The sequence below is a fragment of the Protopterus annectens genome, chromosome 6.part0, assembly GCF_019279795.1.
Source record: "Protopterus annectens isolate FY-2018-M chromosome 6.part0, PAN1.0, whole genome shotgun sequence".
Lineage (NCBI taxonomy): Eukaryota > Metazoa > Chordata > Ceratodontiformes > Protopteridae > Protopterus > Protopterus annectens.
The window spans coordinates 1,832,586,815-1,832,610,349 of record NC_056737.1 but is presented as its reverse complement, the minus strand read 5'-3'; the positions used below and the strand labels follow the sequence as shown (position 1 = coordinate 1,832,610,349).

The 23,535-nt window shown below is 43.2% G+C and overlaps 1 protein-coding gene across 1 annotated transcript in view; it reads right to left on the bottom strand.

Annotated features, from left to right (window-relative positions):
• OSGEPL1 (O-sialoglycoprotein endopeptidase like 1) overlaps positions 1–23,535 on the bottom strand; it is a 556,821-nt gene that overhangs the window by 133,492 nt on the left and 399,794 nt on the right. The window lies entirely within an intron of this gene.

The following is a 23,535-nucleotide window of genomic DNA, read 5'->3' as shown; positions in this document are numbered from 1 at the left end:
ACTATAGTTACTATGGCAAAGCCACATACTGATAGAAAAAACATTTTGCAAAGCTGAGTTTAGAAAGTTTTTGTCCACTCTTCCCCTTGGAAAAGGAGACAAATAACTGTCTCTCTGTTTGAAGTCTTCTCCTCTCAGCATAGGATCTCGGTAGACAGTGCTCATCCATACTATGGAGGAAAAATTCTCCTTAATTAGTATATTCTTGCAAGAGGCCAGGAAGATGAATGTACTATTTAAGGTTATATAACAGCATGATGGTTGTCATCAGCAAAATGCACTAGACAGACACATTTCTGAGTATTAATGACAATAAGATACATAATCCTAAGTATACCTGCTTGTAATTTTGAGGAAAATACCTGTTTTAGCATAGCATGACGAAACATGAAGTGAGGGTAGCATTACCCCTTTAAGGGGTAATAAATGGCACAGTACTGAGGGAGGCCATAGATGTAAACCTATATGCATTTAAGGTGAAGAGAAACAGAGAGTAGACAACATTTTGAAGAAATGTACAAAGCAGTCTGGAGAAAGACTGTGTGAAGGAGTGAAAGGCTTCAGGGTCCAGTCTGAGGCACAGGCAACCAGTAAGCCTGGAGTACCAGTGAACGACATGGCAACAAACTTTGCTTATGTTTTGGAGCAGAAACTGTTTGAGACTTCTATAATCAGTTTGTAATATGGCAGCAGAAGGAAGGCTTCCCACTTTATTGAGGCCACACCAAATGTTTTATTTGTTGATGAAGTCAGCCTGAAGTTTATGTTTCCACAATAGAGGGGTCTGCTTTTTAATGCAGAATTCTTAGGTGTATGCTGTTTAAATTCCACACTGGTGGATGCAGTGGGCAATAGGGTTACCACCTGTCCCTCTTTGCGAGGGACAGTCCCACTTTTGGCAGTTGTGTCCTGTGAAAAAAACTAAAAAATGGCAAATGTCCTGAGATTTTAAGACAAAATATATTTCTTAAGTTTTCCTTAATAGTTACATAAAACAGTTATTTTGTATCTGAAACCAATAAACATTATATAAAAAAGCATAAGCAGCACAAATGCTACAAAAATATTATTTTGGCAAAAAAGTGAAGTTCTGTCCTTTGCACTAGCTGTGGGTATGTTTTGTCCCGCAAAATCTCACATTTCTACAAACAATGTCCCACTTTGGGCATTTGAAAAAGTGGCAACCCTAGTGGGCAATTAAAACTTCAAACATGCAATTACCTGAAGTTATAACTAAATCTGTCATTGCTCAACATATCATTAAATTCCCCATAACAAGCTAGATGTTTCTCCCCTCCCTCCTTTCTGTTGTGATTTTTGGTGTTGTCACAAATATACCTTGGTTGACCACAAGTTTGGAATGGTGTGCAAAAGATTTTCCACTGTAAAGTGCCAACATTTTTTGGGCTAGAGGTCCTGGGAGAGAAGCTAACAGAAACAAAATGACTATTAAGGAACAACTGTTGTACACACTACCTGCAACTGCTGAAGGTACAGGAAAATCAATGGCTCAACCCCGAGCTGTGCTTCCACTCAAGTCCCTCTCCGAAGAATACTCGGAAGCAGATCTCATCAGTTTGGCATGTACTGCCAAGTAAGAAGGATGGGGTCAGTCAAACGGGCTCAACATACCTGAAATCCCCACTATGCCCACAAAGATGTGTTAAACTAGGAATGCAATGACTTTGATAAAGTAAAATAAAAAGATGCTTAACTGCCACAACAGGAGACAGTCGAAAATCACGCTCTTAGTTTGTGTTTCTGGAATTTCAGAAAAAATAAAATGGGAACAGAACAACCTTCCAAACTGAAGCACATTGTAAAGCTGTGGGTAAGAGCCTCAGCCTCATAACAGTAAGGAGATTATACTGTTTTTGAAAGGTTTAAGCAAGATTTGCAAGCAATCATTAAAAGAATGGTGTGATGGTCAAACACAGACGATACCAAAAACATTGTTAACTTAAAAAGATAGTATACTCTGCAATGAAAATTGTATATAAATGTGTCATTTAAAAATATTAAGAAAATTGTGGCTAAATCTAAAGGGGCTTTATCCACACATTTTATGTTTTAAAAATGGGAACAGAAGTCATATTCCAAAATATGTAATTCTCATGTCAAGCCTGATAATAACATGCAAACATTAAACAGCACGTAATTAGTGAGGAAGACATGGAATGTGACAACTTTTGCTATACTAGCCAAACCAGCAATTGTTGTGCCATACTAGCAGATAATGAGCTACAAGGGTTGTTGAATTCTGGCACTATGATTATATTTAACGGTCGGTTAGTACATTTGTAGACAGAAGGTCCACTCTCAAAAAATTGAAGAGGTTGTATGCATACATGGAATGAAGCATGACCTCATCTATCAGGTACAGATTAAGAAATAATTTGGAAAAACACTGAATCCTGTAGATGTAGCTAGCTGGCTTACATCTTATTTAGCTAAACAGTTTTATATACAACTGGAATTGCATTTGATACTGCTGAGGCTACTACTGTCTATGTCACTCTTGTTAGCTTAAATTATGTACGTTATGTTTCTCTTCTGCTGTGCATTATTTTAGATCTTTTTTTCCATTGTTTTGTCTCTGCTTTGCATTACAGCCTGGGTAGTGATTGGAAAGGGTCTAATACCAGCCATCTCCTCTAGATAGGAAACATGCAAACAAACAATAACTGAATATACAGTTCTGTACCTTACCCATGACATAACTGGAAAGGACTTCCCATGTTTTGTAGAGCTACAGAGGGAATAGGAAGGTGGGAACAATCTTGAGCAACTCTCCCCAATTTAAAGGAACTATACTAACCCAACCACCCTCATACCTTCAATCCTACAGGATATAAAGGGAAGGACTACCCAAACCTTTAAAGTGTGCACAAGTCAGAAGGTAATAAGTGACCAGGGACAAAGACAGAAGGCCCTGTGTACCAAGACATATGGATGCGCATGCAGGTGGAGGACCCCTTAGTCACTTTAGAGCAGCCCACAGAGCACAGTATCTGTGTGGAGATTCTAGAAGCCCCAGGAAGAGATATAGATGTAAAACTTAAGAAAACTATAGAATGGCATGACTACTAAGGGAACATCAATAAGAAAAAGGAAGGGGATCTACAGAAAGAAGAGAGATCCTGCAGGCAAAGGATTCAAGGGAAGGTCACACTGACCACTGGTGTGCTGCCCCTTCTAGGAAAGGAATGGGATACTGAAATCTAAATGTTTACTTTGGTGGGGAAAAGGCAGAGCCCTCTACATCAAGAGGGCCCAAAGAGAAGAAGATCCTGATCTAGACAAACTGTAAGCCAGATGAATTTTAAGAAGGTAGAAAGGCAGGATAAGACCCGGGACTGAGCCAAAGAGACTATAGCCAGAGTGGTAGGGAAAGAACCTACCACAGACATCTCTACATGTTACCTTTATTTTGAACAGAATGCCCTGCTGTTCAAAATAAAGGTAACAGAAAGGAAACAATATAGCATCTAATGATGCAAAAAACATTCAGGAACTTGGTAATGAAATGGGCACATAGACATTTATAAGGTGGTAATCTGAGTGAAAATAAAACCAAAGATAGGGCTGTGGCAAGGTTCTACTAGCTGGGTGTTCTAAAAGAAAATGAGAACTTTTGCACATGTCTAGAATGACAAAAAACAGCCCCAAAAATTGGTTTCAGCAACCAAGGCCCATAACAGACACTCCTTTTTAAAAGGATTGCCATGGATATTATTGGACCCTTTATAAGCTCCACTAACAGATTCTAGCACATATTGGTGATTTTAGGCTATAAGTTCCTACAGACTACTCTACTTAGACATATGGTATCACTTCCCATATCTAGTGAATAGTGCAACAGTGATCAATAAAGGGCATCCCTATGACACAAATCTGGGTTGACATATGAGTAATCATGAACATGTTAAGTGCAGGCAAACTTAATGCTCCTTAATCAGTCTTTTACTTTCTAGAGACACTGCGCAATGGTCAAGATAGTGCTGTCTTTGGCCATGTTTTTCACAGGTTAGAATGAGTACAGATGGCTGAATTACATTAAGCTGAGCAAAGTAACAAGAACACAATTCTTACACATTGTACTCCAATCATTTCTATGCAAAGTACACAATACAGCACCCAAGAAGATTATCTGTTAGCTCTCCCAGTATTACTTAGGTAGCAACAAGAACTTAGTACTGCTGCATCACTATCAGAACAGCAAAGCAAAGCAAAAAGTAAACAACCCTAGCACATTATATCTAAATCAGTCAGAGCAATATCTACAGCCACGCATCACAGAAAATCACCTGTTATCCCTTCCAGAATTACTTATGCAGTTAAGAGTACCCATGTGAAAAAAAATATGTCTTATCATCATTAATTCAGCAGGCTATTTTCACATGTCACCTACCTCACTGTAAACTTGGACCCTTCCAGTTTATACACCCTTTACTTGTGGACATTTTTAGTGCTACTATCTCTTCCTGCTCACGTATCATTTACTACACACAGCAACACTAGCAAACTTTTATGGAATTCCACACATGCTCTCTGGCTGTTAATAGGAACTTAAAGAATTCTGCAGTCAATATTACATAGTATGAGATAACACAGCAAATAATGAAATAAAGAGATCTCATCTTCCTCAATCAAGCTCAGAGCATGCCCTCATCCATTCACTCCTCCTGACTTTATCTGGTGAGCTACCTCCTTATTCTATGGCAGGGCTATTCTAGAAAAGAAAGTTATGCACTTTTCATTGTCATTATCCATACACTTCCATAGTGATGGACTGGTCACTGCAAGAGGCACCATAAGAGCAAGATCTCTCAAGAGCTTGAGTCCTCCCCTAACTCCCGCAATGCCCCATATCTTCTTCTTCAGGCTGAGCATGTCATATATAGTAAACATGTCTTAAACAGGCTAGCTGAATCTTATCAAAAACAAGAATGCTTACCTTACCAAGGCCTCGTGAGAGGTCCACGGGGGTCTGTCAAAAAAGAGAGAAGTGACAAATCTGGAAAGGGAAAGGAGGAGGGGGTTTTGGAAGATCTGAAGTAATGGACAGAATCCCAGTTAAACATCTTGGATGGCATCATGACAAAATACCATAGAGTATAGTGGTGCAGAAAGAAGACCTGGGCCTGGTGACCACATCAAGCTTATACTGTTTGACAAAGGTATGCAGTGAAAAAACCCATGTCAAAGCACAGCAAGTATCATCCATTAACAAATACCTAAAGAAAGCAGACAAAGTGGCTATTCATCTGGTACAGTGAGCTCTAGGTCTGTATGGAAGACGCTTATTACTGCAAGAATAGCAGAAGGAAATATAGTCTACCAAACACCTGGACAGTGTTGCTCTCAAGATTTTATGTTGCACTGCTTGGGGTACAACGGAAGCATCATTTCTCGAGTCTTTGGTTCAAAGATTTATAGATAAGTGTTAGGCTAGCTGCTCTCATAGGTCAATTTAACCCTAACCAAATTTCCCTCAGAAGTAAGTATCAAACCCTTGGTTCAGCAATATCCATATTTATGAGAACATGACAAAATGAAGTATTTAAGAGTAAAGATTAAGATGTATTCTGGTATGGCAGCTAAGGATATGTGTGAAGAAACAAAACAAAAGATAATACAAAAACTGAGACATTGGAAGATCTGTTATATGGATATAGATGCAATAGTTAAAATTATTTATTCCCTTTAGTTTTATACACAGGTCAGGCATACTTTATCAACCAGGGGAGAAGTTGTGGATGCAATTAATAAAGAGCTGAAGGATTTTATCTGGGAGGGAAAGACTGCAACAGTCAAGTGGAATATGTTGATTTTTCCAATAGAGCAAGGCAGTTTGGGATTACCCGATTTGAAGGGAATATTTCAGAGCTACACATTCAAGGCTCCTATACATAACACAAAAAGAAACCTATAATTGAAAGTGAAAAGGGATGATGATGAAACGGGGGGGGGGGGCTCAAGACTGGGATTTTACATGTAGATCGTTGGGGAGAATAAAAATAACCATACAGAATATTATATTCATAAAGTAGCAGAAAGTTTTCTAAGAACTAAGCCAACACTGGAATGGAGAAAGGAGATTCAGACTATAAGGATGACTGCAATTCTGGATGCAGACAATAAGCAAGAGGGGGCTGGAATTTATTGGGGAAAACCAGCAAAAGAAGCAGGGTACTGACAGAGGGAAAGGTAATAAAATTGAAGAGGCCAAGAATTTATTTGGACTGCAGGCTAAAGACTGCCTTTCCTAGCATGGACTGATATCAGAGTACAGGCAAAGAGAAAGAAACAGGGGGATCCTAAGTGAAAGACCAGCACTGGCAGAGTTTTTTTTTTTATTAGAATCTAGAACGGAAGCTGCTGTTAAAAATGGAATAATTAGTAGAACATATAAAATATTGCACAATAACTATAAGAATCGATCAGAGGAGTTTAGAAAAGATTGGGAAGAGAAACTGGCTAAACAATTCACAAAGAAACAATGGGGGATATATGTAGGTCTCCCAAATATGCAACAAAGTCTAGAATATTTAGGATCTTTGCTTGGAGGTGTTTACATAAGTAGATATTTTTGTACCCTAAGTAGACTCCAAAGAGTTTTTCCTCAGGCAGAAAGCAAATGTTGAAGGTGTGATGTAGAAGGAAGAAGCGATTGGGAACATATTTTCTGGGAGTGTAATGTGTTGGCAGAGTTTATAAATTCCTTGCAGACTACTCTGTCAGAGATACTGGGTGAGCAAATTTGTGTAACTAAGGAAATGATTTGTTGAGCTATGATATAGAATTAGAATTGCCTAGACATAGTAAGGCCTTACTGAGTCTAATTATGGTGTTGCCTCGAAAGCAGTTACTAGAAAATGGAAATCAAAGACTAAACCAACTGTACTAGAAGTAGTGAATATAGTATCAGAGATAAAACAACTGGATTTGGGATCTTTTACATAGAAAAAAATGGGAATTGGGACAATACATGCCGACTCGGAACAAGGTTTAAAAGAAGGCAGGATTTGAATGAGCTATGTAATGTTTGACTGACAATGACTGGATAGATTATAAATCATGTATAATGTTTGCAACTAAAATTATATCAATATGGTTTGTGATTTATAATGTTTGCAACTAAAATTATATCAATATGGTTTGATTTAATTTCTATAAATTTATGACTGCCTATGTCATAAGTGATAATTTAACTCATTAACCCCGAGTACCTTCTCATGGTGCCTCTGTGCTTACATCCGAGCTCGCCATGGGAAGATACGAATTGTAAGCTGTTACCCCCCCCCCCCCCGAGTACCTTCCACAAGCGCGAGAAACTGTAGTGCAGAACTGCAGTTGAGCTTAATGCAAAACACAGTGAAATCATAACTGAACTTATTTACCTTATATAGCTACGATTCAGTGTGTTTTTACATTAAGGTCACATTCAATTTTTACTCAAAAATCCAGTTAAAAAGGTTATTGATAAAGCAAGTGGTGGCAGCCAGTCGGAGCCTTGCAATCCAAGCCACCACTTGCATGACACATCCACCCCCAACCTAAATTTCTTTGGTTTTCCCCAAACAAATAGAGGGTCCAGCAGGAAGTAATTCCTTTCTTTTTCCTAATATTTGGAGATTTTACCTGATACTGGATCCCTCTATTTTATTTGGGCACTCAGGGATTGCACGGAACGCGAGAGGACGTTACAGAGGCACACCAGTTTTGCAGTTGCTACAAGGTGTTCCTTTAACTCAACCTGCAGTAGCTAGCATTGTAAGTAGTTAAAGTAACTGCTGTAGTGAAGACTTGTAATACCTGTCAGGCTTGTAAGCAACAGTTTGCTGCTATACAGTGTCTCATGTTTTGTTCTGCAAACAAAATTTAGAGCTAACAACTTCCTGTAGTAGAACTAGCAACATTGCAGGAATAGTTCCATATAATTTACACAGTAAGCACAAGTTGATCGGTTCTGTGGGAGAGACGTTCTCTAATGTTTAATGTTTACAGAAGTGGATCTGCACCCTACCTTCCCCGAGCTTCAGGGAAAGATTTTGTGTTGCTGGGTTTCCTCCTTCGCGATTGGCTGTCGTGTGACCTGATGTGACCTGCATGATCTGTTCTTCTATCACTGTGTACTCCTTCTGTTTCGTAGTAAACGTTTTTATTTTAAAGATACCACAAACTACACTGGGATCTCACACTTATGTCCCTCAGAACTCATGCAGCTCTCAGACCAGTATAGAGAGAAGGTACTTCTCTACATTTGCAGCTGCAGTGCCTTTTTTTTCTTGCTTGTTTGTTTGGAGATTATGGCCTGAGCTGAGAATGCTAGTCCTCATACACCTGTCATGGTCATTTGAGATCACCAGACTTTGAGCGACAAACTAAAACGTTTGCTTTTGAACTTCAGTGGCATGGAAGTTATGCAGGTAACAGGTGACGAACTATTATACTAATCTAATAAGTAAACGTATCTTGATTTCACAGGCTAGATTTATTCCTCCTATACTTTAGCAATAGTTAAAGCTACTTTTTTACTTGTCCTTTCAAAACTTTTGCAGGAGCCCCTAAACCTAGTAAATTGTAATTACAGCACTGTCTGCAAAGCAGTACATTGTTGCGGAATTATAAAAAGCATCCCCTGAAGTCAGAACTCCAGAACTGAAGTACTACATGTCAGAACTGCAGTTCTTTACTCAGGACATTTTAAACAGACTACAGTCTAACTGCCGTGTAATTCATCACCACACATCACCTGACATTCTGATATCTCGAATGTAGTACTAAGAATATTGGCAGTATTTTTTAACCAGGGATACTTCCTGTTTGTGATATGACTGGAAATCTTTTCCACTGCATTATTAAATGATGTGTTCTAAAAAGACTTTTCAATTTAAACACATGGTTTTGGAAAGTTGTTTGTCAGTCTCAAAAGGAACGGTGTCTCATTTTCTGAAGTAATTTATGTCTAGGTCATATTCTCTTTACAGTATCAAGAGAGAGTGCATTCGGTCTGTCGTCTAGCTGAACAGAATGCTCGGTTTGTGCATAAGTTAAAGCAGAAATGATAAACAATGTAAACTTAATTTTGGAATCGTATTTCTTCACCCTGTTTTGTGCTTGTAGTTACTTTTTCTAGCTGTTGAGCGTTTGCATACTTAAAATTATTGGACTCAGTTTCAGTTTTATTGAGCGCGCGCGTGTGTGTGTGTGTGTGTGTGTGTGTGTGTGTTGTGTGTGTGTGTTAATGATACTGTAATTCACTGTTATGTTAAAAAATTTCTCCTGCACATTATATTGCATTATAGCCATTCTCAACATCCTTTTTCACAGAATGGATTCTATTTACCATGACCCTCTGTGCTCTACATTACACTTTTCCTAAATTACCAACAGTTAAGACCCAGTCCCAGTTTTTCTGGTTTATTCACTAAACTGTTGTATAGTACCATGTCTGCTCTCTACATAAAACCAAAGTAGGCATGTCTTACAGCCCATTTGTACCCTGATGTCCTGATTGCCTCATGAGAGATCTGTTAGATTAGAATCCATCTTTACTTTTTGTTTTTGTTTTAGTAAAACTTCATGATTTGAGCCCAATTCGTCTATGAATCAATTTCATAAAGGAAATGCTGAATTTTGGTAACCAGTTCACACTAGTCAAGAATCTTGTTACTAGTCAGTAAAATTAAAAAAAAAAACTATATCAGAGTTATGAAAATAAAGATACAAGTTGAAAACATAAACAATAGCCCATGCTAGTAAAGTAATAGTCAAATAGTAGGTGGATTTGACATTCTAAACTGGCCATAGGTGAGAGTGTGTGGTACGAATGAACTACTGTGCAGTGCTAACCACCTGATGGTGTAAACCTTGGCTCAAGATGATTGTCACTGCTGAAGTGACACACCGACCCCCATGTGCAACATGGGAAAAAGAGTCGAGGATGGATGTGAATATATAAATAAATGCATATGATTACTGTGCCTCCAGTACAAATAGCCAGCAATACTTATCGTAAGGAAAGCCCCAGGCAAGAAGCCACATGCATATTAACTCTGTTTTTTGTGCTCTTGGCTATTCTGATATGCCAGATTTAAAAATAAAGAAAAACATTTTAACATCAGTTGCTACAATAAAGGACTTAATATAGTACATTAAATCTTCTGTATACATTGATGTAAATGGGAAAAACAGTGAGAGAAATGCGAAGCCATTGGAACTTGCTGTCACATTCCAGTATCCATGGTGTGTTCCAGAATGCATAACTTTTAGTTATGTACTTACCATAACTTTAGATGTTTGGGATCCATCTCGCCTACATTCTGTACTGATGGGATTGGAGAGCGTAGGTTTACCCCGGGAATCATCTCTGTGTCACTGCTGGACAGAGGCACAACAAACTAATGGGTACAGTATTTTTTCATATAAGGGGTGGCGTAAGCCACAAAAATTCGGGCTATGCTTATAAATGCCTTGGGGCAGATAGCCTAGTATAAACCTATGAACCTATGAGTTTTGAGAAAAAAAGTCAGAAAAAAACTGAGTGTCTTTTACAAAAACAGTTAATGTCTTCTAAATTTGCCAGTTTCAACCAAGGTAACCCATGGGGTACAAATTACAGACAGAGAATACTATCCCCTGTGTAAGCTCCACATGCTCATTTGCATTACCAGTTACTACAGTATTTATAAATGGTATTGAGTAAAGTGGTATTTTAAACAATAACTCAGTACAGTACTAGGGCTTCCTTATTTAAAAACTGTTTCTCTTCTATATGTTAGAGAAACAGTATGTAAGATACAGATGTTATGTGATCCTATCTCGCCTACATTCTGTACTGATGGGTTCAGAGCCGATCCTCGGCTCCGACTTGGCACGCTATGCAATAGAGCGAAGTCTCTAATTGGCTGAGCTATTCTATATCCCAGGATGCACCACCACCAATTCCCCAGATCTTGTTTGTCCGCACACATGCACCCACACATGCACTGCTGATATAACATTGCCAGATGTTTCAAGATGAAACGGTCGAACTCGAACCGTGCGGTCTCTTCTGATCTCCAAGGCAGGGGGAAGGAGGGTGGGTTATTAGGAATGTAGGCGAGATGGATCCCAAACATCTAAAGTTATGGTAAGTACATAACTAAAAGATGTTATGTGATCCTATCTCGCCTACATTTTGTACTGATGGGACAGCATCCCTAGCACCTGATTCCTGGGTGGCTCACTGGAAAACACTCCTGAGAACTGTGGAACCGAAGGAAGCTCGCCCCCGAGATGCCACATCCAATTTGTAATGAGAAATAAAGGTGTGAGGAGAGGACCAGGTAGCCGCAGCACAAATGTCACTAATGGCAAGCTTAGCATGAAATGCTGTTGAAGTAGCCATAGCCCTTGTAGAATGAGCTTTCACAGTGGTTGTAAGCTCTCTATTAGAAAGAAAATAAATATGACTGATACAGTCTCTAATCCACTTGGCAATAGTGACCTTCGTGACGGCTTTGCCCAATTTATTGTCTGAAAAGGACACAAACAACTGATCCGTTTTTCATGTTTGGTGCGTCCTATCTAAGTAGAAACGCAATTGTCTGTGGACATCCAATGAATGGAAGATATATTCTGCTCTGTCTGAGTAATTGGGGAAGAAAACTGGAAGTTCCAAAGACTGTTGAAGACAGAAACTCGAATAAACTTTGGGAACAAAAGATGGATTAGGCCTAAGGGATACTCTATCCTTGTGCAAAACCAGGTATGGCGGGTTGACACATAGGGCTTGAAGTTCCAAAACTCTTCTGGCTGATGTAACTGCCACCAAAAAAGCGGTCTTCCAGGAAAGAAATTTCAAGTCAGAAGTTGCTGCCGGTTCGAAGGGGGAAGAGGTCAAGGCACCTAATACGAAATTGAGATCCCATGGTGGAGCAGGATGAGAAACTGGAGGACGTAGCAGCCCAGCACCTTTCATGAAGGCTTTACACAACTTATTGCTCATCAAAGGTGGGTCTATACTTGCATGAAAATTAGAAATAGCTGCTAATTGAACCTTAATGGTAGAGACTGAAGATCCTTGATTGAATAGGGAAGCTAGGAATTTCAAAACGTCCGCCACCGGGGCAGTAATGGGATCTAAACCCCGGAGTTGGGCCCAAATGGCGAATCTCTTCCATTTACTATTATACATTTTCTTAGTCGAATTCTTGTGGGCTGAGGACAAGATATGTATAACTTCTGAGTCTAAAACCTGGTTCCTGACTATAGTCGGAAGTGGAGGAGCCAAGCTGTTAACTTCAGTGAGTGAAGGGACTGGTGAAGCTGTCCCGACTGGTGGATCAAGAGATCTGGAACATGGTCCAGGAACCATGGACCGTCCAGTGCGTATTTCCAAAGAAATGGCAGCCAGACTTGACGAGGCCAGTATGGGGCAACTAAAATCATCTTGCACTGCAAGTGAATTGCCTTCTGGATCACCCTGGGGAGAAGGGGAACCGGAGGAAAGGCGTACAGTAAGCCGGTGGGCCAAGCTTGGACTAGGGTGTCCTTGGGAAAACTCCCCAGACTCGGGGTAAGGGAAAAGAACCGCAGACATTTCGTGTTGAGGGGGGTTGCAAAGAGGTCGCAACAAGGAGTTCCCCATCTTCTGAAGATCTGAGATGCTACTCTGTCGTTCAGAGACCACTCGTGTGGGTAGAGAATGGTTCTGCTGAGTCTGTCGGCTATCACATTGGATCTCCCCGGAATATGTGTTGCTACCAAGAAACGGTTGGTTGCAACAGCCCAATTCCATACTCTCATGGCCTCTCTGCAAAGAGGGTAGGACCTGGTCCCTCCCTGCTTGTTCAGGTACCAGACTACAGACATGTTGTCAGACTGAACGGCAATCATACCATGGGGGAGGTAGCAGTGTAGAGCTTGGAGTGACAGAAGCACTGCCCTCATTTCCAGTATGTTGATGTGTAGAGAAGTCTCGCTGGGGTGCCACTTGCCTTGAACTGACCTGCCCAGGTAATGTCCCCCCCACCCCGTCTGGGAGGTGTCCGTAGTCAAAGTGGCCACTGGAGGAGGAGGAACGAAAGGTCGCCCCCGATCCAGGTTGGACGAGATAAGCCACCAACGGAGGTCCTGTTTGCACGTCTCCGTAATTATAATTTGGTGACTGAGAGGAAGTTCCTGATACGACCACTGGACCGACAGGAGCCACTGGAGAATCCTCATGTGTTATCTTGCTAAGGGAACCAGGAGAACGGTAGCCGACATGGAACCCAACAGTTGTAGGACCATCCTTGCTGTGGCTCGGCGTTTGAGGAGCAATGCTCGGACTTGAGATTGTAATGTTTCTATTCTCTCTGTAGGAAGATAGACCCGCATTTGCCTTGAGTCTATGTCTACCCCGATAAACCGTATAAGCTGAGATGGCAGCAACACAGACTTTGCCCAATTGAAGGTGATTCCTAGGGAGGTTCCTAGAGATATAGTGGCTGCTAGGTTCTGTAATAGTAGATGCCTGGAGGTGGCAGTTAGGAGCCAGTCGTCTAGATACGGAAACACCTGGAATCCAAGACTCCTCAGGTGAGCAGTCACCACCGCCAAACACTTGGTGAACACCCTGGGGGCTGTGGTGAGACCAAAGGGCAGTGCGCAGAACTGGAAATGACTGTCTCCAGGACGCCTGATCTACCATAATGTAATAATAGGCGTCCTTGAGATCTATGGAGCACATCCAAACACCTTTCTCCAGTAGCGGGAGAATGGATTGTAAGGTGACCATCCGGAACTTGGACTTCTTGACTGATCGATTCAGGTTGCTGAGATCCAAAATGGGCCTCAAGTCCCCGGTCTTTTTTGGCACTAAAAAGAATTTTGAGTAAGTCCCTAATCCGGTCTGGTCTACGGGGACCGGTTGGATGACTCCTTTTTGAAGCAGCTTTGAAATTTCGATGGCTGCAATATCCCGTTGACTGGGTGGGGGGTCCGGGATTTTCCTGGATGGAGGGGGGGGGGTGTGAAAAGGGGATGACGTAACCTCCAGCGATGATTCGCAGCACCCATTGGTCCTGAGTGATACTCTCCCAGGCCTTTAGGTACCTCAAAAAACGACCCCCGACTGGCTCCGGAACTGCACAGTCGGGCAATCCTTCAGGGGTGCTGAGAGGTTGAAAAGCCACGAAAGGACTCGCGGTCTCCAGTGTTGCGGGGGCCTCTGCCGCCTCTGGGACGGCATCTTCCGGAAAAATTTCCCCCTCCTCTGCCTCTAGAGGGGAGATCGTCCTGCTGTGAGGGGTAATTCTTTTGAGATTTACAGAACCACATTTTCCCTCCTCTTTTAGCCTTGGGATAAGGCCGAAAGGGAGAGGAAAACCGTGCTCCTACGGCAGTCAAAGTTTTACCCTCTTGTTCACAGCGGGTCAAGGTGTCCTTTACCTTGGGTCCGAACAAAAAGGATCCATCAAAGGGAGCGTCGGCAAAAGAAGACTTGAAGGCCTCTGCAAAAATGACACAGGCGGAGCCAGGCTTGTCTCCGTAGAGCAACGCCCGTACCCGCCACTCTACTTGCCCCCTCGGCTGCATACAAAATGAGCCTCATGGACGAGTTCGATATCGACGACAGGGTAGCCAACTGAGAGCTAACCGTCTGGGCTAACTGCTCAGGCAGGTTACCAGAGAGGGTATCTGAGAGTTCCTTGATCAGGTCCCTCTGAAGTCTAGTGAAGTGCGTGAGGTAATTCAGAGACCTTAATGTAAAGGCCGCAGAAGAAAGAGTGCGCTTCCCGTACCGGTCCATGCTCCTAGACACCTTATTAGGGGGATGGACAGACGTCGAAGCCTCTGCCACATCTTGCTGGGTAGCAGATGCCACCACCACAGCATCTACAGCCACACCCTTGGTGAGAAATTCCTTTTCCGGGGGCGCTGACAAAAATTTGTTAAGGCGAGCAGGCACCGGTTCCACAGAATCTGGATGTTCCCACTCCCTTCGAGAGATCAACTCCAGGAGCTCATCGAAGGGCGGAGACACCCAGGAGGTGGAGGGCTGAGCCCCGAAGGCCTTGAGGAACACCGACTCATCAGAGGAAGGGGGTTTGGTCTGCCAGTCGCCTCGTTGCTTGAGGACTTCCAGGATGTCCGCAAAGGAGACATCATCCGAGGATGACTTGGGGGACCCTTCCGCATCATCAAGATCGGTGTCGGAGGTGATAGACTCGTTAGGGGAGTCGACGTGCTTCCTCTTGCACTGTTTTTTTCTTGGGGGTTCCTCCGAAGACTCTTCAGAGGGACCTCCAGGAAGAGGGGGACCCCCAATGGGGGTGACCTCAGGCCCCAGGGCTCCGCTGTCTTGAGACAGGGGGACTACAAAGGACCCAGTCTCCATACCTAGGGAAGGTGCCGGGGAGACGGTGGAGGTAGCCAAAGAAGATTTGGCCAAAGCACTCCTCATGGCTCTAAAGGCCGGACCCCCAGAATCCTGGGAAGGTCCAACCCCCAAAGCCATAACAGCAGACGGCACTCCCGCAGCCGACGCACCGAGAGAGAGGCTCGGAACTGAAAACATCGGTCCCGAAGCGTCACCCCCGGGGCCGACCGAAGAGGTCCGTGTACCAAACTCTGACCCAAAGGCCGGAGTAGGAGTAAGGGTCGGAGCCAACCCGGACACCTCCATCAGCTCCACCAGCACCGACTCCAATGGTGCCGAGGCTATTGGAGGAGGAACCAAGGCTAAAGGGTGGACCATCGGCTCCGAAGCCGACTGGGCTGGAGCCGAAACTAACTTTTTGAAGACTGGGGACTGAAACAGCCTTTGGAGCACCCTGTCAATGTCCGAATCTGACATCTTGGAAGATTGGGAGGAGATCGAACGGGTCCGACTAGACTTCTCCACCGGTTCTGAAGGACTGGGGGACCGGCTCCGAATTGTTTCGATCAAAATCGGTGCCGAAGGAGACTCCACTGTAATTTCCCTCGGTGCCGAAGAGGACTTCGGCGCCGAAGGGTAAGAGTCTGAGCGGACAACCCTCATCGGCTCCGAAATCAGCGGAGCCGATGAAGGTGATCCGCCTCTCAAAGCTCCAGCCATCGGCTCCGAAGCCAGAGGAGTCGAGGCTGGAGGCATCGAGGCAGACCGTTCCACCCTCGGCTCAGAAGTCCGTGGAGCCGATGGAGAAGCCTGCCTAGATTTCTTAGTGGTCGGTTCCAACGGGCTGGTCGGAGCCGACGATTTCTTTTTCTTAGAGGAAGAAGAAGAGGAAGATAAGGCCTCTTCAAAAGTAGGCTTAATAAGTCCTTTTAAAATCAATTTATTTTTCCTCTCTTGGAGGACTCGAGAGGAAAAAGCGTGACACACACTACAGGACTCTTGAAGGTGTTTGGGTCCTAAACAGTACACGCAAAGGGAGTGATCATCCATTATAGACATTTTGTAATTGCTTCTAGTGCATTTTTTAAATCCAGATGGTCTGTGCTCTTCTGACATAATGCCAAACAGTTAGTCAAAAACACTGAATAATCAGAACAAACACACTTAAAAAAAATATATATCAGTAAGCAAAGGGTATTGGTCACACAACAGGAGGGCCAAGAACCCTCTAACTAAAAACGGGAACTTGATCACCTCACAAACACTACACAAAAAGGCTACTCACGCACGAGGGGAAGGCCCCTCTAACTTAAACGGAAACCTTTCCCTGAGAAAAAACAATTTTTACCACAAAAAAGTTCAGAAAACTCAGTCATACACAAAGATAGCTGTTAAAACAGCTTTTTGGTTAAGTTTAAGAAAATTCCTGACAGAAAATTCTAATAAAGAAAGCACTTAGCTCAGCCAAGCTCGAGACCACGTCTTTGCTGTGTAAGCGGCAAATGAGATCTGGGGAATTGGTGGTGGTGCATCCTGGGATATAGAATAGCTCAGCCAATTAGAGACTTCGCTCTATTGCATAGCGTGCCGAGTCGGAGCCGAGGATCGGCTCTGAACCCATCAGTACAGAATGTAGGCGAGATAGGATCACATAACATCTGTATCTTACATACTGTTTCTCTAACATATAGAAGAGAAACAGTTTTTAAATAAGGAAGCCCTAGTACTGTACTGAGTTATTGTTTAAAATACCACTTTACTCAATATCATTTATAAATACTGTAGTAACTGGTAATGCAAATGAGCAGGTGGAGCTTACACAGGGGATAGTATTCTCTGTCTGTAATTTGTACCCCATGGGTTACCTTGGTTGAAACTGGCAAATTTAGAAGACATTAACTGTTTTTGTAAAAGACACTCAGTTTTTTTCTGACTTTTTTTCTCAAAATTCATAGGTTCATAGGTTTATACTAGGCTATCTGCCCCAAGGCATTTATAAGCATAGCCCGAATTTTTGTGGCTTACGCCACCCCTTATATGAAAAAATACTGTACCCATTAGTTTGTTGTGCCTCTGTCCAGCTGTGACACAGAGATGATTCCCGGGGTAAACCTACGATCTCCAATCCACAGGTCAAGATTTCTCTTGAACAGAGCCAGCGAGGTGCTCTGCCTCACATGGACCGGGACTCTATTCCACAGCATAGGGAGTCTCTGAGTGAAAAATCTATCCCTCCAGCACGTCCTATTTATATCCGTGCTAAGGTTTAAGTCACTTGCTCAAGTGGTTTTGGTGGATTTGGATTTTTTGAGGTGGAGCATGTCCATTAATTCTGGGTTGGACATGGCCTTGTATGTCAGGCACATGTCACCTCTGAGCAGACGGTATGCGACTGAATAGAGTTGGAGTTTCTTCAATCTGGCAGCATATAACAGATTTTGGAGTCCCTTTATCCTTTTGGTGAGAAACTTTTGGGGTCTCTCCAATTGCTGCAGATGTCGGGCGAGATACATCCCGAATGGGGCATTGTACTCGATCATTGGTCTGATAAGTGAAGAGTACAGGGGAACAATGACCTCACTAGATCTGGATGTGAATCCCTTCATGATCAGGTGGGCAATGTAGAAGGTCTTTCTAACCACTTTAGCAACGTGAGTGTCAAAAGAAAGGCCACTGTCAACCTGGGTCCCCAGGTCCCTGATAACCTCTTCTGTGCTTAGTGGATTGCCACCTATATGGTAGCTTGGGGTTACCTTGTTTTTCCCGAAGGGTATGACTATACATTTTTGGCGTTTAACTTCAGGCCATGGCTCTGGCACCAGCTATCTGTTTCCGTGAGTCCCTTCTGAAGGATATCCGTGTCCGATGCACTTTCCACTATGGCCCAGTTTGCAGTCGTCTGCAAACTTTGTCAGCCAAAGTCCTCCCATGTTGGCCTGTACTTCTGAGAAGTAGATGCCGAACAATAGGGGCCAAGGACCGAGCCCTGTGGGACACCACTTGTGACCGGCTTGGAGTCTGACATAGCGCCAGCAACTCTAACCCTGTGGGTTCTGTCCTTAAGCCAGTTTGCAACCCATCTTGTGACATATGGGTTTACATTTAAGCTGGTAAGTTTTTCTACAATACCCGAGTGGGGTATTGTGTCGAAAGCCTTGCAAGGTCAAGGTAGGCTGTATGGACTGCCTTTCCCTCATCAATGGCCTTGGTGACTGTTTCAAGAAGTCGACCAAGTTCAAAAGGCATGATCTTCCCTTGACAAAGCCAAACTGGGTCGGGTCCAATGTCTGCAAGTCCCTATATCTTTGTTTATGAGCTCCATTATGATCCTCTCCATAGCTTTGCAGACTAGACTTGTTAAGCTTATGGGGCGGTAATTACCAGGGTCCGTAGAGGCACCGCCTTTGTGGAGTGGGACCACAGTTGCCGTACGCCACTCCTTGGGCACGTATCCTGTGGTAAGGCTGAGATTAAACAGCTGCCTTATGTGCGGGTTTAATTCCTCATTTAGCTCATGTAGCACACAGCCGGGGACACCATCCGGTCCCATTGATGCTATGTTTTTAGCTTTAGAGAGAGCAGCTTTCACCTGCGCATTTGAGATGTCTGGGAGGCTACACTCCGCTGAGATAGTTATCTCTCCTTTAGGGGGGGGGGGTGAAGTTTGCACTGAACCTGTCTGCCAGTATGTTGGCAATGTCTGTGGGTTCAGTGATTTTTGTATCATTTTGGACTAATTCTGAGCATATCTGGGAGTTTCCACCCAGGTTCCTAACATAGCTGAAAAAGGCCTTATGATTGTCCTTTGAATCCATGGCAATTTTTCTCTCAAAATTGGCCTTAGTTGATTTTATGAGTGTTCGTATTTTTTTACTAATAATGATCAGGGTTGACTTCCCTTTTATGGATTTTGTTCTATCATGTAATAGCTTTCTCCTCTTATTGTAAAGTTTGTTAATGGCTGGGGTCCACCAGACTGGACGTTGCCCTTTGTGGAAAGAGTCTTGGTTTTATTTGGGATTGCCTGATCCATGCAGTCCTGGAGGTGTTCATAGAAGGCATTTGTAAGGGCTTCCACAGCTTGGGTTGTGGTTTCCACTGTCTCAGGGGCCTTGAAGGATACCACACCAGTCTTGAGTAGTGTGAAGTTTGCTTTAGAGAAGTTCTCCACTGTGGGCTTTTTGTTTGGGGTGGGGGGGATGTGGATTTCCAGTGAGATTAGTTTATGATCAGATCTCACCAATGAGGATATACTTCCGGTGTGGAGCATTTTGTCCCCATGTTTGTGATAATGAGATCTAGTATATTTTCTCCTCTCGTGGGAACAGTGACTAGCTGTTCCATGGCATTTGAATTTATGAACTCCAGGAACCGTTGGGCTAGAAAGTTAGGGCTTGAGTAATGTTCCCAGTCTATATTCGGGTAGTTGAAGTCACCCAATATGATGGTGTTTGGAGATACATTTATACCCTCCAGTGTCTTCAGGAAGGCTGTGTGGGGTTCCTGAGTTTGAGAGGGTGGCCTGTAGCATGCTACAATTTGTAGAGCAGTTTTGCCTATGGTTAGTTGCACCTGGATGGTTCCCGAAGCTTCGTGCGTTGCCACCAACCTGGAGGTGTGGGTATCCTTTATGAATATGGATACACCCCCTCCTTTTGTGGTGTGGTCCAGGTTTTGGGGCCGGAACGCATGATATGAGGTAAAACCTAATAGTGCCGGGGTGCTCTCAGGAGCCTTAAACCAGGTTTCAGTTACAGCACAGACATCGATGTTCTCCATACTGAGAAGGGCCTCGAGTGCGTGCATTTTGAGATTTAGACTTCTGGCATTGAGCAGCATTACCCTCAGTTTCTTTCCATTTTTGTTTTCTAGGGTGGTAGGTTTAGAATTTGAGCCTTGCCTAAAAAAGGCACTATGGGGGTGGCAAGAGCCTTAGCCAATATCTGGAATCCCAGGGGTGACAGGTGCAAGTCGTCCCTTGCGAAGCAGCGTGGCTTGTCAAGCATGTCATCCCAGGCAGACAGACACTGGATCCCCTTTGAATGACACCAGACATTAAGCCAATTGTTAAAGCTGATCATCTTTTCTCTATATTGTGGCATCATTCTTGGTGAAGGAAGGATACTGCTCAGGGTTAGGGTCATACCTGCCTGGGCTACATAATCAGAGAGCTCCTCTATGTCTCTTTTCATGTAGTCCAGGGAGGTACGTCTCAGGTCGTTCACACCAGCATGGACAATGACTGTGTCATATTTGTACTTGCCGTGGAGTGACCCGAGTGCTTGTGTTATGTGGCGGATTCTAGTGCCCGATAGGCAGCTTACTGTGACCCTCTCCTTGTTCTGCCTGGTGAGTGGGATGTCAGTGTGTCTGACTATGGAGTCACCTATGACAAGTATGTCTGGCGTTGTATTTGGCCTTAAGGGCTGTGACTGCTTTGCACACTGCTTTTGTGGTTTATGTGTTGCTTGTGGGGTGTCTTGAGGTAGCAGTTGTTTGGGTGTCTGCTTTGGAGGCCTCTGCTGTTTAAGTAAATTTTTACTCAGAGCCTCCAAGTATGTCTTTGTGTGTTTATGTGTTTGATTCAGTGGTGTGGTAGCATTATGTGAGGCTGGTTTTGTGGTGTGTGTAGTTGCCTTCTCCTCCTGTCTGGTCTTGCCAGTCCTGAGTTGAGAGAGCTCAGCCTCCAGTTTGGCTAAATAGCTGCATCTCTCGCAAGTATTTGTGTTATGTGGGAGGAGGAGAGGGTTGTCTGTGTACATGAGGCAGTTATAACATTGCCTCAAGATTCCCAGATTCACCAGCTGGACTGGAGAGGAGATTGACAACTGACCTTTGGACATGCTAGAATAATATTGGGAATTCCTTAATAACTGAAAACAAGGGCCAGTGGGGAGTGAGGGTGTAGTGCTTTTAATTTTTAGTGCTGACTTATATAATTGCTTTAGTGAGCAAGTGCCAGGTAACTTGAGTGCAATGTGTTACAAGTAACTAAATGCAAAAACGACAAACAGTAACTTTCTTTCAAGTGAAACAAGGAAATAAGTACAGTAAGCAATGCAGATATCACTAGTGATCCACAGAAGCACTGAGAAGCGTATTAGGTGGAATTAGCTTCCAGGGAAATAACAAGCAAACAAACAACAAGCATATAAACAAAGCTAGATTCAGCAGGCCTGGATCTAGTCTATGCTAGAGCAAACAAGGTGTACCAATTTCAGTAAGATACAGTTCAAATATTCAGGCACTATAAACCTTTAACCAGAAATTCCCAGCTCATAAGGGCAGAGTCCAGCCTCTTCTCCCACAAGAGTGCAGACCACGAACCTTCTTAATGTAAAATAACTGGCCTGAAGCCCAAGTGCCTAAACCAGAACTAATACACTTGGACACTGGGCTCTCAATCAGCAGTTCCCAACTTAGAAGGATGAAAGCTACCTGTCTTGCCACCACAGTGCTTGCCACAAACCTTCCTAATGTAAAACAACTGGTCTGAAGCCCAAGTGCTTAATCCAAAAGACTTAGAATGATAGCTACACTTTAATCAAGTTACAACCAAGCAATAATAAATACAATTGAATACTTTAGAGAATGTCTGGATTAGTGCTCAAGTTACACAAACAACGCTAGATCCAGCAGGCCCAAATCCAGTCTATGCCACAGCAAACAAGGCACCAACTTCAGTAAGAAGCAGTTCAGATATGCATGCACTATAAGCCTTTAACCAGAAATTCCCAGCTCAGAAGGGCAGAGTCCAGCCTCTCCTCCCACAAGAGTGCAGACCACGAACCCTCTTAATGTAAAATAACTGGCCTGAAAGCCCAAGTGCTTAAACCAGAATTAATACACTTTTAGAATAACAGACACTGAGCCCTCAATCAGCAGTTCCCAACCTAGAAGGATGTAAGCTACCTGTTCTGCCACAACAGTGCAGACCACAAACCCTCTCAGTGCAAAACAACTGGTCCGAAGCCCAAGTGTTTAAACCAAAAGGCTTAGAATGAGTTACACCAAGCAGTAATAAATACAATTGAGTATTTTTAAGATGATGCAAAAGTAAAATGAAGTAGGTAGAAACACAAGTACAGTAAAAGCAGATGAAATTTTTTTTTTATCTGAACAAGTGCTGAGATCAAAGAAACAGATTTGAGAGCTGAAACTAGAAAACTGGCTAGTTATAAGAAAAAAAACAAGCTAGAAGGCTTCCCTCAAACACAGAAGGGCTTGGGGGCTCAGAAGCCTACAAATAGTCTATACCACTTAACAGGAAAGGCAGGAAATGAGCTTAATTTTTTTTTTGTCTGTTTCCCAGATGCTCTCTTTGTACACAGTAGGAGTGCCTGAAATCAGAATATGATCTCACTGCACTCAGTTGAGTGAGCAAATGAGATGAGCCCAGAGGCAGGCTGAGGGGCGGGCAGTTTCAAGGCCACTAAGATTAACACCAAAGAATAACTGAAGAGCAGAAAAACTGCCAGTTCAGTTAATATTCCTACAACACAGTCATGAGCAGCAATGGCCATTATTTCTATAAAGCTATAATAATGTGCCTGCTTTATGGAACATTATCAGTCACAAAACACAGTGTTCTTATCCTTCTAAGTTGTAAAAGCTGAAGGCTGAAGCTATATAGCAACCTGACATTGACCACCATTGTTCCTTCTGTTGTACAGAAGGCTTTCTATATGGCCCACCTCATAAGTAAGAGTATGTCATCCAGGGACATGGAGGTCACAACACTCCAGTATTCTTCCCTTATAATATCCATTTATCCAGTACAACATCCCTTGCAGCATGTACCTCATGAAGCAAATGCAGCAGCTGGAGAGACCACAAAGGTTCCTCACCAAGAGAATCCAGGGCCTCAAACATCTGCCATACACATATAGGCTGAAAGACCTATCCCTCTACTCAGTTTCATATTCACTCCTCATAGGTGATACCTCTGTCTGATATACAAGGCAATCTCAGACCAGGGACGTCGGGAGGCATACTGACTGTACGCATTTCAGTACAGTTTATCTGGAGTGGGGGGTAGAATCTGGCTGGCTGTAGGACCCAGCAGCTGTTACTTTTTTCCTCCGGACTCCTCGCAAAAAAGAGCATTTGTTTTTTTTTTTTTTTTGTTTTTTAGATTACATGCCACAAAGCCACATGGCAATGATGGCATGCATTATGCTACT